This window comes from Amblyomma mixtum, chromosome 3, assembly GCF_055824585.1.
Source record: "Amblyomma mixtum isolate Tamu chromosome 3, ASM5582458v1, whole genome shotgun sequence".
Classification (NCBI taxonomy): Eukaryota; Metazoa; Arthropoda; class Arachnida; order Ixodida; family Ixodidae; genus Amblyomma; species Amblyomma mixtum.
In genome coordinates, this window is record NC_143014.1 from 75,727,776 (window position 1) to 75,743,911 (window position 16,136).

The window sequence follows — 16,136 nt, forward strand, 5'->3', positions numbered from 1 at the left end:
TAGTCGAGGTCGCTAGGTGGCGTGCTTGCGATTTGCACCGGTGAGTGCCAAATTCAAACGGTTCGGCTGTGGCGTGGAAAGTGGATTAACATGCAAATTGCAAACACCACTGCGCAAGGAGGTCTGTGAGAACAGCGACGCTGACCATTCTGTTAAAATCAGGGAAGTTTCACTTCGACACCATTGTACAAATTTTAGCACGCGCGCTTAAGTATCTATAAAGATTTGCGTGCTCGAATGCATGCCGTCACGTACCTTTGGACGCCCGCTCAGCCGCGGACACCAGCGGCTGCGGTTTTCTTCGACACATTCGCTTCAGGTAGGGAGCGCAGGCATTCCGATCCAAGATTCGACCATGTTCTCCAAAAAAAGCGACATTCCAAGTCTGATGAAGCGTTTATTTTCACGACAATAACATTTCCGTGCCAAAAACACTGCGTAGCTCGACGGCCATGGCGGCCATGTTGGCGGCGGCAGGCAGAGGACCGGAAGAGCGGCCTTTCTGCGCTGCTATTGGCTCGCTTCAGCCGCCGCTTCCGGTCTCACCGGACGCCGCGCGTCAAAATCTAGCCGGTCCTGATCGGCGGCGGCGGGCGTTTTTCTCCACGTCGGGCGTCAAATCTGCGCCGTCGGGCGAAAATCGACGACTCGCCGCGGTAAAAACGCTCCATGTATTCGGGCTTGCTCCGTCGCCTCCGTCGCGCCGGCAGCCGACGGAGGGGACTGGTTTTGGACCGTTTTCCCCCCCAAATCGTACGGCGCAGCGCTGGGCATCGAGGCACCCTATCGTCGGCGGCGGCGGCGATGCGCAGGTGCGCGAGCAGGGTGAAAATAAAAAAAAGCTTGCTCATTTTTGTACCCTCCGTCGGGAGATGCACGCGTCTTGCGCCCCGAAAAGCGCCCGCTGTCGTGGAACAGAGAGCGGATGACAGTTTTATTTTACGAGGTGTTCGAGCCAAAACGGGTCTCCGAATGAGCATTGTGTTTACACTAGGCATGGGATATACGATAAATGATTTGTTTTTATTTTCGGTAGGGTAACGAAGCGGGGGACGAAAAGACTTGCCAGGCTTAAAGCGAAGCGAAGGGGATGGCTGATGCAAAGGGGGACCATCCAGGTGAAGAAAGGAGAAAGGGGGCGAGAGAGGTAACTGCGGAGATAATGGAAAGAGCAGAAAAAAACAAAATTCCGTTCACCCTTTGCTAGCTCTTGAGGCCCCATTGTTTTTATTAGCCGGTTAAATTGTTTTGCTAGCTTATTCTTGAATGGTTGTATAAAGACCACTCTCTCAAGCCATTGATAACAAACTTCATTACCACCCTACATAGTTCAATTTCGTGCATATTGGCCTGAATACTGTGACTGCAGCACTCATTTCGGCAGCGGCTTTAAAAGTAGCTTGCTATACTCATATATATTTGTTTTGGTGCTGTACGCGTGGTGTTTCGCTGCGAAAACAGGGGAGTTGCGTAGAGTTAATAAACCAACTTCAAACTTTTTCCACCGCTCTCGAGATCGCATCGTTTTCTTTTTCTCCGATAAGAGCCCAGTGAACCAAAGCGCAAGCAGACGACAGACGACGTTCACCGCTACTTCGGCATGTCCCTCGGACACCGCCGAGCAGCGTTGCGGAAGAAAAAAAAAGGCACTGAGGTAGAGTCACGTGGGAGCAGCGAGCGCCCGCTCAAACTAGAGCTGCATTCGATTCAGCCGTGGTTCTCTGCACCACCGGAACCGGTTCACGGTGCGCTGCACCAAAGCGCTCGATTCACAGCGCCCCCTGCACCACCATCCGCGATTGATTTTGGTGCAGTCGTGGTGCCGCTTCGGTGCAAAGAACCGCGGCACCGTCAGAAGGTCTGTTCGATTCAGAACTGGTTCTCTGCACTAATTCTGAAAAAGTTCCGTTGGTGCCGGCGCGGTACAATTCCAGTTTCTTGGTGCAGGTGCAGCGCGTCAGCAGCGTCACAAATCACTGGTGCGGAGATTTTCAATCGAGCGTGTGCACGCACATGCCTTGTCGTCTGCTATCCGGTTCTCGTCCGTCGTGGTGTGTTGTGTTGCGGTGCGTCGCTCGTGCCTCGTGGAGTCATGGACTACGACATCGCCGAATCCACTTTTATGGAATTTTCTGAGTCGTCAGACAGCGAAGATGAGGAAGCCGACGTGGTGCTTTCTTTTGCAGCAACACAGTTCGGACAGACCGCAACAGAATCCGCAACTACTACGAAAGCGTAGTAGCTAGGTATTTCAGCATCGAATTCAAAAGGCTGTTCAGGCTGTCGCGAGAAACGGGAAAAACTTCCTTTAGTTGGCCATTGATGTTAACAAACAAAACGTCGGCTGCGCGCGTCGTCTGCTTACGCCGTCAAACACGTGCACCACTATCCTGCACCTCCGTCTCTGACGGTGCCGCGGTTCTTTGCACCGAAGCGGCACCACGACTGCACCATAATCAATCGCGGACGGTGGTGCAGGGGGCGCTGTGAATCGAGCGCTTTGGTGCAGCGCACCGTGAACCGGTTCCGGCGGTGCAGAGAACCACGGCTGAATCGAATGCAGCTAGAGACGGAGGTGCAGGATAGTGGTGCACGTGTTTGACGGCGTAAGCAGACGACGCGCGCAGCCGACGTTTTGTTTGTTAACATCAATGGCCAACTAAAGGAAGTTTTTCCCGTTTCTCGCGACAGCCTGAACAGCCTCTTGAATTCGAAGCTGAAATACCTAGCTACTACGCTTTCGTAATAGTTGGGGCTTCTGTTGCGGTCTGTCCGCACTGTGTTGCTGCAAAAGAAAGCACCACGTCGGCTTCCACATCTTCGCTGTCTGACGACTCAGAAAATTCCGTACAAGTGGATTCGGCGATGTTGTAGTCCATGACTCCACGAGGCACGAAAAACAGACGCGACGCACCGCAACACAACACACCACGACGGACGAGAACCGGACAGCAGACGACAAGGCCTGTGCGTGCACGCTCGATTGAAAATCTCCGCACCAGTGATTTGTGACGCTGCTGACGCGCTGCACCTGCACCAAGAAACTGGAATTGCACCGCGCCGGCACCAACGGAACTTTTTCAGAATTAGTGCAGAGAACCAGTTCTGAATCGAACAGACCTTAGTTTGCCGGTGTCCGGCGCCTCTTTCGATTAGAACACAAATCCGTTCCGTTGCGGCCGCGGTTCCCGGCTCCGTCGCCGCCGCGCCGGAGAGGAGACCGGCTGTGAGAATCAGGCCTTACCAAGCTCTTTCCGGCGAATAAGATGTTTTACAATCAAGAAAATGACTGTAGCATCGATTAATAGGAATGTGTTAGTAGCTGCATTCGATTCAGCCGTGGTTCTCTACACCGCCGGAACCGGTTCACGGTGCGCTGCACCAAAGCGCTCGATTCACAGCGCCCCCTGCACCACCGTCCGCGATTGATTTTGGTGCAGTCGTGGTGCCGCTCCGGTGCAAAGAACCGCGGCACCGTCAGAGACGGAGGTGCAGGATAGTGGTGCACGTGTTTGGCGGCGTAAGCAGACGACGAGCGCAGCCGACGTTTTGTTTGTTAACATCAATGGCCATCTAAAGGAAGTTTTTCCCGTTTCTCGCGACAGCCTGAACAGCCTCTTGAATTCGAAGCTGAAATACCTAGCTACTACGCTTTCGTAGTAGTTGGGTATTCTGTTGCGGTCTGTCCGAACTGTGTTGCTGCAAAAGAAAGCACCACGTCGGCTTCCTCATCTTCGCTGTCTGACGACTCAGAAAATTCCATAAAAGTGGATTCGGCGATGTCGTAGTCCATGACTCCACGAGGCACGAAAAACAGACACGACGCACCGCAACACAACACACCACGACGGACGAGAACCGGATAGCAGACGACAAGGCCTGTGCGTGCACGCGCTCGATTGAAAATCTCCGCACCAGTGATTTGTGACGCTGCTGAAGCGCTGCACGGAACTTTTTCAGAATTGATGCAGAGAACCAGTTCTGAATCGAACAGACCTAGTGGCAGAGGAGGCTGTTATTGCCCTTGTGTGCGTCAGTACCAAAGCCAAGATCATCTTGTCTGACAGTAAGGCAGCTGTTCACAACTTTTATAAGGGGGTGGTCTCCAGTCAAGCCGTCAGATTACTAAGAATATACCCCTTAAGCAGAGAGGTCTCCCTTATATGGGTTCCTGCTCATGAGGGCATTCCGGGAAATGGGGCTGCTCACAGCCTCGCTCGAGAATTATACATCCGAACTGCTCTGAAAGTGCCCCTGAGTGGGAATAAAGACCCTCTCATAACGTATAAAGAAATAACTGAAACACCTAGACTGGATAGGAGAACACTCTCACTTCCGGATAGGTCACTCACTCCAAAGGAATGCAGGGCCTGGAGGAGGCTTCAGGTCAACAGATTCTTTCCCTACTTTATACTACACAATGAAGACACCGGGGAGCCTGAAATCTGCAGTAGCTGCCACAGAATGACTTCGCAAAATCACTTAATTTGGGAGTGTCAGGATTCTCCTGGGGCTAAATCACAAATCATCCCAGACCTTGCCACTTCGGAAGAGGTGATCCGAAGCCACGACCCAGATCAGCAAAGATTCATCATCCGTCAGGCGGAGACCGCTTACCACAAGACTCTCTCCGCGGTCTCCGGTGCTGAGAGCCGGCTGGGAGGGGCACCCCCTCCTAATTGCTGCGCCCCGACCGTGAGGCCCCATGATGACGGAAATAAAGTTACTCATTCATTCATTCATTCATTCATTCATTCATTCATTCATTCATTCATTCATTCATTCATTCATTCATTCAAGACCACCGGAATGACATCCCCGAGCAGCCGATAGTAGTCCAAAGGTATGTTTGTCTCGCCGACGGACGCCCAGTTGAAGACATCCGTGGCCGCATCTTTCTCGGATATTCGCATATATGGTGCATGCATGCTTTTTTCACTCCCGTGAGGCAATGAAATGGAAATACAATTTAGTGTATAGCAGGCAGCGTTGATTGTCGTTGATGTGCATCAGCACAAAGGACTGGATTACATTTGTAAAATTTCTTAAATCTGACTCTTCAAATATGAAAAGCTTGGGATACACATCCATAATCTTCCCAGCCACAGCATTTCTAAAGAGAGAGAGAGAGAGAGAAGACAAAGCAACATGCATCGGCCTTGTGAAACTCATGCCAAAATGCAGTAGCCTAAGTAAAACCATCTGGGACCAATTAATACGGGTGTTTACGGAGAGCTCTTATTATCAACACTTCAAGCAAGCATTCCAGATCAAAACTAATAGTTTTTAAAGGAACCCATACAGACAATAAGTATATAAACATTGCATTAAAATAAGACCATATGTGTGAGTATACCTTTCATATCAGGCTTTTTTCTTCAACTGTTATTGCAGTCATTTGAAAATGGCAGTTTTTTACCAGAGAGCACCGGAGGCTGGGTGGTACTTCATGTACTGAATGTCAACTGTTTAAAATTCAGTGTGTTAGGGGTACAAATGCGTTTTATGTATTCAACACGTATCTCACAGTCAGCGACGTCAGCAATGTTACCTTCAAGTCGCCGCGGAAAAACCGAGAACACACAGGAAGTGAATCGGACCTTGATCTCTTTTTCAGCACATGATAAAACATTACATGAAAAATAGCAGATGAATAAGCATCAAACATATTGTGAAACTGATTATGATGAGAAGATTTTGCACAAAAAGTGCACCGAAATCAAGTTACCTATAGCAATTGTAGAAAGTAAATTGACGCGTTAATATCACATATTTTGTGCGGCAAGAATCTGATGTTAGAGGCTAAAAAACGACACAAAAGTATTTCCATAACAGTGATGCGACATAAGAGTACACTTAACGGGTACTTTTTTCATCTTCAAAGGCCCTGTTGAACTCTAACCGCTTTTTGCAGCTGAAAGAAGGGAAGCGTCAACAAAAGCAGCTTCCACAAAAAGCTTAGTTCAGTTTGCGCTGAAAGTATAACAGACAATCAGTAATTATATGGCAATGACAGCTCTCGCTTTTCCACAGCATATCTGACAATGTACCTGTACTTTAATACCATGGCTTTATGATTTACAACCGTCAATGCATGGCCATAAAGCACTGGCCTGCTCAGCCCTGTATGCGGCTGTGCACAGAAAGCCGCAACAATCCAATCCATTGCGAACCACAGCAAACCATGCGTGCTCCCGATGTTCTGCCTTTCGCACGTTGGCCCTCTTTATCGAAGCAGTGAACTTGAAGGCTCCCGCAGCTGTGTGGTATAGGTTCCTGAAAGCGTGCGAATAGCACACTAAATTTTTGTGAAACCCATCGCCTCGACCCCCACTCTCCTGCGAACGAATGCTACATGAGTCTGCTGCATTGTGCTGAAAGTAATTTTCGAGCAGTCTACTCTACGTAGCTGCGTAGGCAATCACACAAAGCCATCATTCATCCACAGTCGACGTAGTACGGCATCCAAGCGTTCCAGGAGAGCGTCAGGCGCTTTCCGCATATTTCGAATGGCTGAAATTACACACCACTTTCGTCCACAGACGAAACAAAGCCACGCTATGCAAAATAATTGACAACGGCGCTGCAGCAGGGGGAAGCAAGCGCGAGCCACTTCTGCCCCGGCGAGCTGGAGAAATTTATTTATTTGTACATACTATCGGTCCAACCTGGACCAAGACAGGAGTGCACGCAACGTCAAACTTGTGGCACACGCAGACCAGCAGGAACAAGATGCAGTCAATACAGTAGAAACAATAAAACAGTGTTAACAAAGTACAGTCATAAAATACAGGTGAAAAATGGCAGGTAATAAAAAATTCTCTTAATATACTTTGTCGCTCTATATATTTAGCAAGACGGACGGAAAATTGTTCTCGAGATTGCGCATTTCAACTTCGTTTGGCAGCCCATTCCATTCGGACGCTGTTAAAGGAAAAAAGGAATATTTGAAACAGTCCTTGTGAAATTTCTCTATTTGGACATGTCTACTATGTTTATTACGGCTTATGCGTGTTCTTGTTCCGTTTATGTATCGCTCTTTTCTCACATGCACTAAACTATTAATGACACAATAAAAAAGGTTTAGTCTTTTTTTATGCGAAGCATACTACTTTAGCTACCACTTCAGCCCTTCACCGTGGTTATGCGCCTCCAAATCACGTGATACATGACGTCACACCACGTGACACGATGACGTCACGACAGTAGAGAAACGGCCCACCTCGCGCCGTCGCTGTGGTTGTGCGCCTCCAAATCACGTGATACATGACGTCACACCACGTGACACGATGACGTCACGACAGTGGAGAAACGGGGGCCCACCTCGCGCCGTCGCTGTGGTTGTGCGCCTCCAAATCACGTGATACATGACGTCACACCACGTGACACGATGACGTCACGACAGTGGAGAAACGGGGGCCCACCTCGCGCCGTCGCTGTGATTGTGCGCCTCCAAATTACGCGACACGATGATGCTTCGCATTCTCCAGGCTTAACCAAGTTAAGCCTCAGCCATTTTTCTTTTCGCCTCTGAGAAAGGAAAGGCAAATCAGCTTTCGCATAAAGGGGTGTCACGGAGTCCAGCCTTCGGTACTGAGAGAAAATGAATCGTAAGGCCCGTCTCTGTACCTGCTCAAGTTTAGGTGTTAGCTTTTGATGGTATGGATCCCATATTTCACACGCATACTCAAGTAAGGGTCGTACAAGCATCTTGTACGCTGTCTGTTTTGTGTCTGTGGAAGCCTCTTTTAGGACGCGTCTGAGGTAGCCTAGCCTTTTGTTCCCCTTCCCGACAACGTTATCGATATGTTTTGTCCAGCTGAAATTTGAAGTTATGGTCACGCCGAGGTATTTGTACTCATTTACCCGCGAAAGGGGACTACCTTGCAAAGCATATGCATAATGAAGCAGCTCAGCCTTGTGAGTAATCGTCATGCAGACTGTCTTTTGCGGGTTTAAGGTCATTTGCCGTTCTTTACACCAGTTTTGTATTTGAAATAAAAAATTGTTTAGCTGGATTTGGTCACTTGCAGATTTACTTTCACTATAAATGATGCAGTCGTCTGCGAATAGCCTTACTTTTAGTGGGGAATCTTGAAGCAGGTCATTTATATATATATATATATATATATATATATATATATATATATATATATATATATATATATATATATATATATATATATATATATATATATATATATATATATATATATATATATATATATATCGTGACTTCTTGTCTCCAATGGCAACATACTGCTTGCGAGATTGCTGTGAAAGTCCTCTACCCACTGAACTACGCAATTATTTCCAAGAAGCTTTTAATTTAATTAGACGTTTCCTGCGATTAACCGTATCGAAGGCTTTTCTGAAGTCTAAAAATAAAACATCTATCTGAACCCTGCCGTCAATTACTTTACAAAAATCATGCACACATTCCATTAGTTGCGTCACCGTTGATAAGCCCTCCCGGAACCCGTGTTGATACTCATAAAGATAACTATTGCGATTTAAATACTGACGAATGTGTTTGGATATAATATGCTCTAAAAGTTTGCAGCATACTGATGTTAGTGAACTTGGTCTAAAATTGGAAACATTGGTAGTGTCTCCATCCTTAAAAACTGGTGTGACTTTACCGACCTTCCAGTCATCCGGAAGCGTACCCGCTAGAAATCGCCGCTGGCGCAGTGATTGCGCCCTCACCCGCTATGAACGCAACCGAGGCATTGGCGGCGCTAGCGTCTGCAATAAAGAACGAGTTCTATTGGTTCTAGCCTCAAGCAAAGTCTGAAAGGAGAAAAGATCGACTCTTTCTCTCTCTATCCCTTCTGAATTTTGCCGCGCTTGTTTGCCCGTTTCGTGAACTTCGTCAGTCGCGTTATCTCGGTCGCTATCGCCTGCTTAGCGGCGCCGGTCACCGTCATTTTGGCGTCGTGTTCCTTCATATCTGCCGCCACGATGGCTCAGTGGTCATAGCGCTCAGCTGCTAGCTGACCCGATAGACGCGGGTTCGATCCCGACCGCGGCGGACGCATTCCGATCGAGGCGAAATGCTAGAGGCCCGCGTGCGATGCCAGTGCACGTTAAAGAACCAAAGGTGGTCTAAATTATCCGGAGCTCTCCACTACGACGTCCCTCATAACCTGAGTCGGTCTAATCTAGCCTAACCTAATCTTCATGTGTTACTGATGTCCGAGCTGCGACAGCTGCGGTGGTGCTTGGTTTTGTGCTCGTGACCTTCAAAATTGCGAAGAGTGCAGCGCGACCGTACCTGCCGCGGTGGCTCAGTGGTTAAGGCGCTCGTCTACCGAGCCGGAGTACCCGTGTTCGAATCCGACCGCGGCGGCCGCGTTTCGGTGGAGGCGAAACGCAAACGGCACCCGTGTGCTGTGCGATGTCAGTGCGCGTTAAAGATCCCCAGGTGGCGTAAATTATTATTAACACAGTGAAGGCCATTGACTGATAATGGTTTGTTTTCATGTGTTTACTTAAATAATGAACAATTTTTTAGAAGACAACTACAATTGTAAGGTACATTGCGCATGCATTAAATTGCGTGCACTCTCTGTGCGCGGAACGATCCTTTTGTACTGTGTGAACTAAGTACACGCGAAATGATCGTACATGTACTGCGTGAATTATGCACGAAATGATGTACCGAAAATGTCAGCCGCGCCGTTTAAGATAAACTTAACACCTCATGTGCATCGACACACAGTATCTGTATTGCACGAAAGGCTGTAACATAGACATGTATAGTCGGATACAACTCACGTCTGCAGTGAAGCTCCGCCCACATTGAGGACCATTGAACAGAATACCTCCGTGACAAAAAGCGAACCGTTGTTAAAACTTTTCTTCTTTCCTAAACAAGACGCTCATCACGAGACGAAATTATAGGGTAAAGAATTTTGATGCCTATGGATTGTTTGATACAGCCAAATATTAAAAAGCTGATTTTTCTCGCTGTTGGTCAGCAGAGTAATTCAAGACGCCGTGGACCATTGTTACCAACTGCTGTTTTTTTTTTTTAGTTGTGTTTTGAGAAGCAATATCTCTTTAGACGAAGTAACGGGAAGGATGTGTCAATAAAACACGCAAAATATATTCTCTGTTCTCCTACACTGACCCAGTGCTGCGGTTACCATCGTTGACCAGCTAGAAGCGAGACCAAAACTCCCAGGCCGGAGAAGGATAAGAATTTATTTCGTCAACCTGTGGGGCCGGTGAGGGTGGTCTTGAGTCCGTGCTAGGTGGCCGGGAGCCCTTGTTCCTCGGCAACCTTGAGAACCCGCTCCAAGGATCGGCGTTGTGTTTCCCGGCTGGAACTAAGCAGCACGGCCTCCCACCACTCGGAGGTTCGGAGCTGCATTGATACTGAGGCGGTTTTCGAATCAGCCAATTTTTTAGGGTTTTGAAGTAGTGTCATTGCTGATCACGCCTGTGATTTTTTTTTTCGATTTCGGCTGAAACAGTGCCGCAATCACCAACTGAAAGCGCGATGTTTAAATCTCCCGCGCCGCGCGCGAGCGCAGGAGAGAACAGCGGAGAGGGAAACCTAGTCCATGTCGTCCAACGTGACGTCACGTTGAGGAGCCGGGGATACTTCGGCGCACCCGAGCGAGCTTTCAGCGCGCGTTGTTTCTCGTGTTGCATGCGTTATTCCTCGTACTGCGTGCATTGCGACGTACCAAGCGTGTCAGCCGACTTTGAAAATCATGTTCAACACGAGGTACTACTCTGAGTTCGTATCCACGAACAACCACGGCCGCGACTGTGTCGTCTTCCACTGTTTTCCGCCATGAGCTCGCAGCGCAAGCGCTCGCTGCTGTGACGAAGAAATCAAGCCGATCAAAGCAAGCGTACTCTGCTCGAAGCACTTTCGTAAGTGCGGCTACATGCAGGGCTTGTCCCTAATATGATCTCTGGAGTTTTCTGTCGAAAAGGCGCGGCTGAACCATGACACAGTTCCTTTGATTTTCTCGCGCATGAGAGGCGTGTCATGACCCATTCCGAAAAAGCCCCTGCAGAAATCTTATAGAGGACCTTTTTCAGTTTTAGGCTCGCTCCCAGCGCGCCGAACACCGCCATGTTGCTTTCCTCCTCTCTGGCTGGTTCGGAAAGGCGGTTTCCGTGCGTTCTTTGCGGTTCTCCGTGTTTACTGTATGCGGTTGCTTAGCTGCAGTAGCCCTATTTGGGTGTACGTGCGATGAAAGCTGAAACGAGGTCTTCGGGAAACCACTGCGCAGTCGTCTGCTGTTCAAACAACTACAGGAAGCGAAGGCGGCTTGAAGCGGAGCAGTGTGAAAGAGCCATGGCGGCAGTGCGGGTGCGGGCTGTTTCAGCTACACATACCTTACACGCGAGCACCTATTGCTGATGTCGCTAAGATGTGTGTCGTCTGTGACCCTTGCAAAACCAAAACATAAGTAATAATTTGGCGAAATGATGCAGCAGCACTGCAGGTTATGTGAAACATTTCTGTTATAACTGCCGACACTGGTGACTGATTATTAACGACAACGGCTCTGTAAACATAGCTATTTGACAGTACTTGAAAGCCATGATGCATTGCACAAATGCCACAGCTGTTTGCTTGCAGTAAATATCCGATAAACCAGCAGGACTTAAAAAACTGAAGGCCGCAGCTTTGACGTGTCCACCTTGCATCGTGACACCTCATGCTTCGACCAAATACTATTTTCGACTGACGCCATAATGCAAAGTGCCGATTGTTTAAGAAAAATGTGCCTATTAGGGACGTGCAATCAGCAGGCACGCAGTGCCCATCCGACCACACCACGCGCTTTCTCGCTCTTTCGGCATTAATCAGCGGCCGCACCCGAGACGGACCAAGCAGATACGCCCCTCAGGAACTGTCACAGCAGGTGCACCAGTTGCGAGTGTATAAATCACATCGCGTTCGAAGGCCAGATGCCTCTCTACTGCATCTTTTTCCGAGTTTAGCGAAATGTCAGACGACGCGAAGCTCCAAATCCAGTTTCCTCTGTTCCGGCGACACTTTGCTTCGACGCGCGGCGCCGACGGATGCACTGGCGCTCCGAAAAGCGCTGCCACACACTCCCATGTTCACGCTAAGAGTGGACCACCCTACATTTGCACGCCTCACCGGTTATTTTACCGTGAGTACGAAGTAATCAAGAAATTTATGCAAAGCCAAAAGCCGCAACAGAATTCTGTGCGCTTATGCGCTGGCAGCGGTGCCTTCTCCATGTAGCACTACAGAAAGTACCGTTTTTTAGGACAGTGCAGAGGGGTATATAATGTAGTGAAAGACGCGGTCGAACGCAGTTTCAATCTGTTCGTGTCACCAGTGCAACGCAGAGCATACCGCTTGAGCGCTTGACAGCAACACTGCTGTTAGCTCGGAACGCAGCGGTTTTTCTTTTATAATTATAACTACAAAATAGAAGCGCTATGCAAGTTTCGTGCTAGCATTAATAAATGTCTCCATTATAGATACCAGAAAGCCGTTAAATGAATTGCGCACACTTGCGTAGAAGCGCACCTCCAATGTCGATTTTCGGCACAACTTGCAGGGAAACATCCGGGTCGCCGCTCGCCGAAGCACGGGCCATTTTGTTCACAGTTGCTCAGTGCATACAGTGCAACACTTTGCAGGTCAAAATAGTGCAAAAATCAACACTCAGATAAGGCTGAACCGCGCGGCGAGGGAGAAATCGGCCAGATGCAAGACGGCGCTGCTGTCGAAAGATGGCCGCGCGCAGCCAGACCACCTGAGGCGTGCTCAGCAAGGCTCGGTTAGTGATTTTATACTCGGTTCGACGTGTCCAAGCAAGCAAGCAAAGCAAAGCACAATAAAACAAAGCAAGCAAGCATCGAAGCCCTTCATATGCGGCATCTCGTTTAATCGTAGCTTAAGCCATTAAAATGAAAGCGTTCGACGTTCTGATTTCGGATGCAAATTTGAGAGAGAAATGAATGCTTGTGGCAGCAGGCGAGTTGCAGCTAGCTTGGCTTTTTAGTTGGCCACCACTTCACTGAACCTAAACTGCAAATCTAGGAAGGGCGAACGTTTCTGAGGGAGCGATTAATATTTTCTGGCATCTGCTGAACGCGCCACGAGTGAAGCAGCAGCCTTATGCGCGTATTTGGTTGGCATGGTTTCGAGCGCACAATGATTGCGTCACTATCCTGTGATCACATGCATCGCACTGCTTGGCCACTGCGCTTCGCTCATTTTGACATCAACTTTGTGCCGCTTCATCGTTTCCTTGAAATACTTTCTTGCCCCAACCTACAACGCCGGGTACTGAGAACAGGATTTTTCGGGCTCTTTCGGGTGAGCCGGGAGGCGTCCGGTGGTGGTAATTGACTTGAGTATTGTTCGCACCCCTGCCTTTCCGAGAATACGAGCCGAGGTTGTACTGGCACCTTTTACGCATGGTCTGCATACGCGTCTTTCACGCTGATGTAAGTTTGTGCTAGGCGTAGAATTTTTTGCTTGTGTCTTTTTTAGTTTCAGCTGATACGTGGAATGAACAAACTGTAGTACACTTTTCTTTGGAGGTCAGTAAAAAAATAGTCGCCATATTCGCTTTTACAACACCACGGAAAGCTGCGATCTGCACTAAACGCAGCACCGCATCCGCATCGGCAGCTTCTCCAGTCCACAAAGTGTCGTCACGACCTCTCTTGACCAATCACGTGCGGCGGTGCGCCGCACGGTGTGCCCCGCAGCACAGGCCGCATATTTCTGCTAAAAAAGACAATTTGCGCTTGTTTTTGCCTTATTTGGATGCGATATTTGCCGGCTTTTTTTTTTTTAAAAAGTGCTTCAGTCTCCTTTTAAGTTCAGAGGAGGCTGGTCCTCCGTACAGGCCCGAATTATGCGATCTAGGGTGGCTATTGATTGGCACCTAGCACATTTTAGGGAGTATTGACCAGTGTAGACGACAGATAAAATGAGAGAAAAAAATCTGTAGGTTTGAAGGCGGTGCCACCCCAAGCAAAATTGGCCAACTGCCGACCATCAGCCTGTGCTCGGCTTATGACGGGATGGCGATTTAATCGGCTCATGTCATTGTCTCCTGTTGTGCATTAAAGAGGCTTTTAAAGCCACTGGGGTGTTTATGGAGGAACATTTCGCTTAGCATTTTATATGGCTACATTTATGAATATGGTTCTCTTATGAGTGCTCTATATCGTGGGTACCTTTTAAAAATATGTTTTGTTGTTAAGTGCTTTAAACAGTACAATCTTCTTGCAGGGAATCATGTTTGCAGCTGTCACTAATTGTCTGTTGATGGTGCTCCTTTTTATTCTGTGACACTGAGCTTTTTTAGTTATGTGGTTTCTTTTGGAAGATTTAGGACACCTTTGGGGCATTAATGTAACAGGTTTTTAATGTGTGCCTTTGGAAGTCTGCAGCTGATGAAAATCACGTACTTGCAGATTAAATCCTACTCACCCAGTGCTTCCATACTGCTCTGCTTCTGTTGCTGGTTTACGTAGACTGTAGTCACTGAACTGCCCCTGGGTTCTTTTTGCTGCCGCTTAGTTGTAAGCCCTGTGCTTTTGCCATCTGTTTCCACACTTGGCGCTCCCTTTTTTTGTGGCTGGTGTGTGTGCATTCTGTGATTCAGTGCTGGCAGGATTGTGTTCATTTCTTTAGTGTTCAACTGTTCATCTCAACATGAAAGCATTATTTATTTCTGATGCATCAGAACTCCTTTCTTATCCCGAATATGGCTTTTCAACTTTAACATAACCATGCTCCTTCTACTGCGCCTGGTGTGTGTGTGTGTGTGTGGGGGGGGGGGGGGGGGGGGGGCGTTGGAGGGCCATGGATGGATGGATGGAGCACGTGTGGACTATTCCGTTTAAAGGTACGGACATACTGGCGGAAAACCGCGCGCGGAGCTTGCCGCGAAACCTGCTGTGCGGGTTGATCTGCCGTGCAGCTATAGTGCCTAGGCACTATAGTGCAGCGAATGGGTCTCGGAGCCATTTTCGGCGGCTTGCCGCGTGCCGCGGAGCGGGGAGACCAATGAGGGGCGCCCGGCTTTGTCACGTGGGGAGCGTCTGTGTCGCCACCTCTTGGCTCCTACTAAAGTTACATGCCAGCGGCGGCGGCGGTGCCGCGCGCGCTCCTGCAGAATCGCGGACCTCAACCGGTTTGGCATTGTTGAGAACGGGGCCTACAAGCCCACCGCTGGAACCAGTGTTAAAGATGGGGCTTCTATCCCACCGCTGGAACCAGAGTTGAAGACGGAGGGGTCCTGGAGATGACTAACTCGTTTAGCCCCGCAGGTACCGGCTCCGAATGACGATGTCGGACTGCGTTGTCGAGGAAACTGTACAGAAGGGTTTATTCTACATATTTACAGATGAGAATCGAATCGAATGCAATGCAATGCGAATCCAATGCAATGCTCCGATCACACAACATCCCGTTAAATACGGTTCGCGTTCCCTAGATCCCTGACTGGGGAACTTGGTTCGAATAACGTTGTCCAATCGGATGGGCCATTGATGACGCTGGCGGTACCACCCACGGCACGGGGCGGTGCTGAAGCTCTCTCGCTCTCTCACAGCTCGGGGGATGAGAAGGGGAAGACAGTCATCAAACACAGATGCGTCACCTTGACCACTGCCGCAAGTGTTCTGTGCGTTGCCTCCGTGGGAAAGCAGAATCCCGCAGTCTCCTCGCAGGTGGTTGAACCTTCTCGAACTCCCCCGCCGAATGGCCGAAGCACGAGACCTCTTCGACACAGCGTCTTTCAATTAGCAGCCTCGCTCAGCGTGACCTTGCGTAGCATCATCCAGTCCGGTGACCCGAAGGCCGACTCGGCCAACGTATACCGCTGTCCGCCGTGCTTCATGTGCATCTCTGCTTCCAGCGTTGCTGCTGCTGTCCCAAGTTCTCGCCACATCGTTGCCTAACGACGACACTCGTTTGACAGTAATTTCTCCCAGGCCCGTGGGAGACAGCGTCCTTCGATCGGTTCGGAGGTTCGGTGATTTGGAGAGCAACAACCCCCGTCCGTCGTCGTCTATGCTTCTGCCGCCGGCGCCAGGTCTCGTTGTCCACTCTTAACAGCATGAAGGGAGCTTTGGGTGGCGGCGCGTACCCGCGTACTCTTTTC

At 49.1% G+C, this 16,136-nt stretch overlaps 1 protein-coding gene and 1 long non-coding RNA gene across 7 annotated transcripts in view; both read right to left on the reverse strand.

Moving 5' to 3' along the window:
- The window catches only part of LOC149350636 (RNA-binding protein 12), a 46,646-nt gene extending 46,165 nt beyond the window's left edge, over nucleotides 1-481 (reverse strand). For all 4 annotated transcript variants that reach the window (XM_089579712.1, XM_089579703.1, XM_089579707.1 and 1 more), the window contains exon 1: nucleotides 256-481. The gene's annotated coding sequence lies outside the window, so the exon portion shown is untranslated. The remainder of the gene's footprint in view (nucleotides 1-255) is intronic.
- A 5,115-nt stretch (nucleotides 482-5,596) lies between these two features.
- Nucleotides 5,597-16,136, reverse strand: part of LOC149350637 (uncharacterized) — an 84,089-nt gene continuing 73,549 nt past the window's right edge. For all 3 annotated transcript variants that reach the window (XR_016290399.1, XR_016290397.1, XR_016290398.1), the window contains one exon: nucleotides 5,597-6,276. This is a non-coding gene — a long non-coding RNA (uncharacterized LOC149350637). The remainder of the gene's footprint in view (nucleotides 6,277-16,136) is intronic.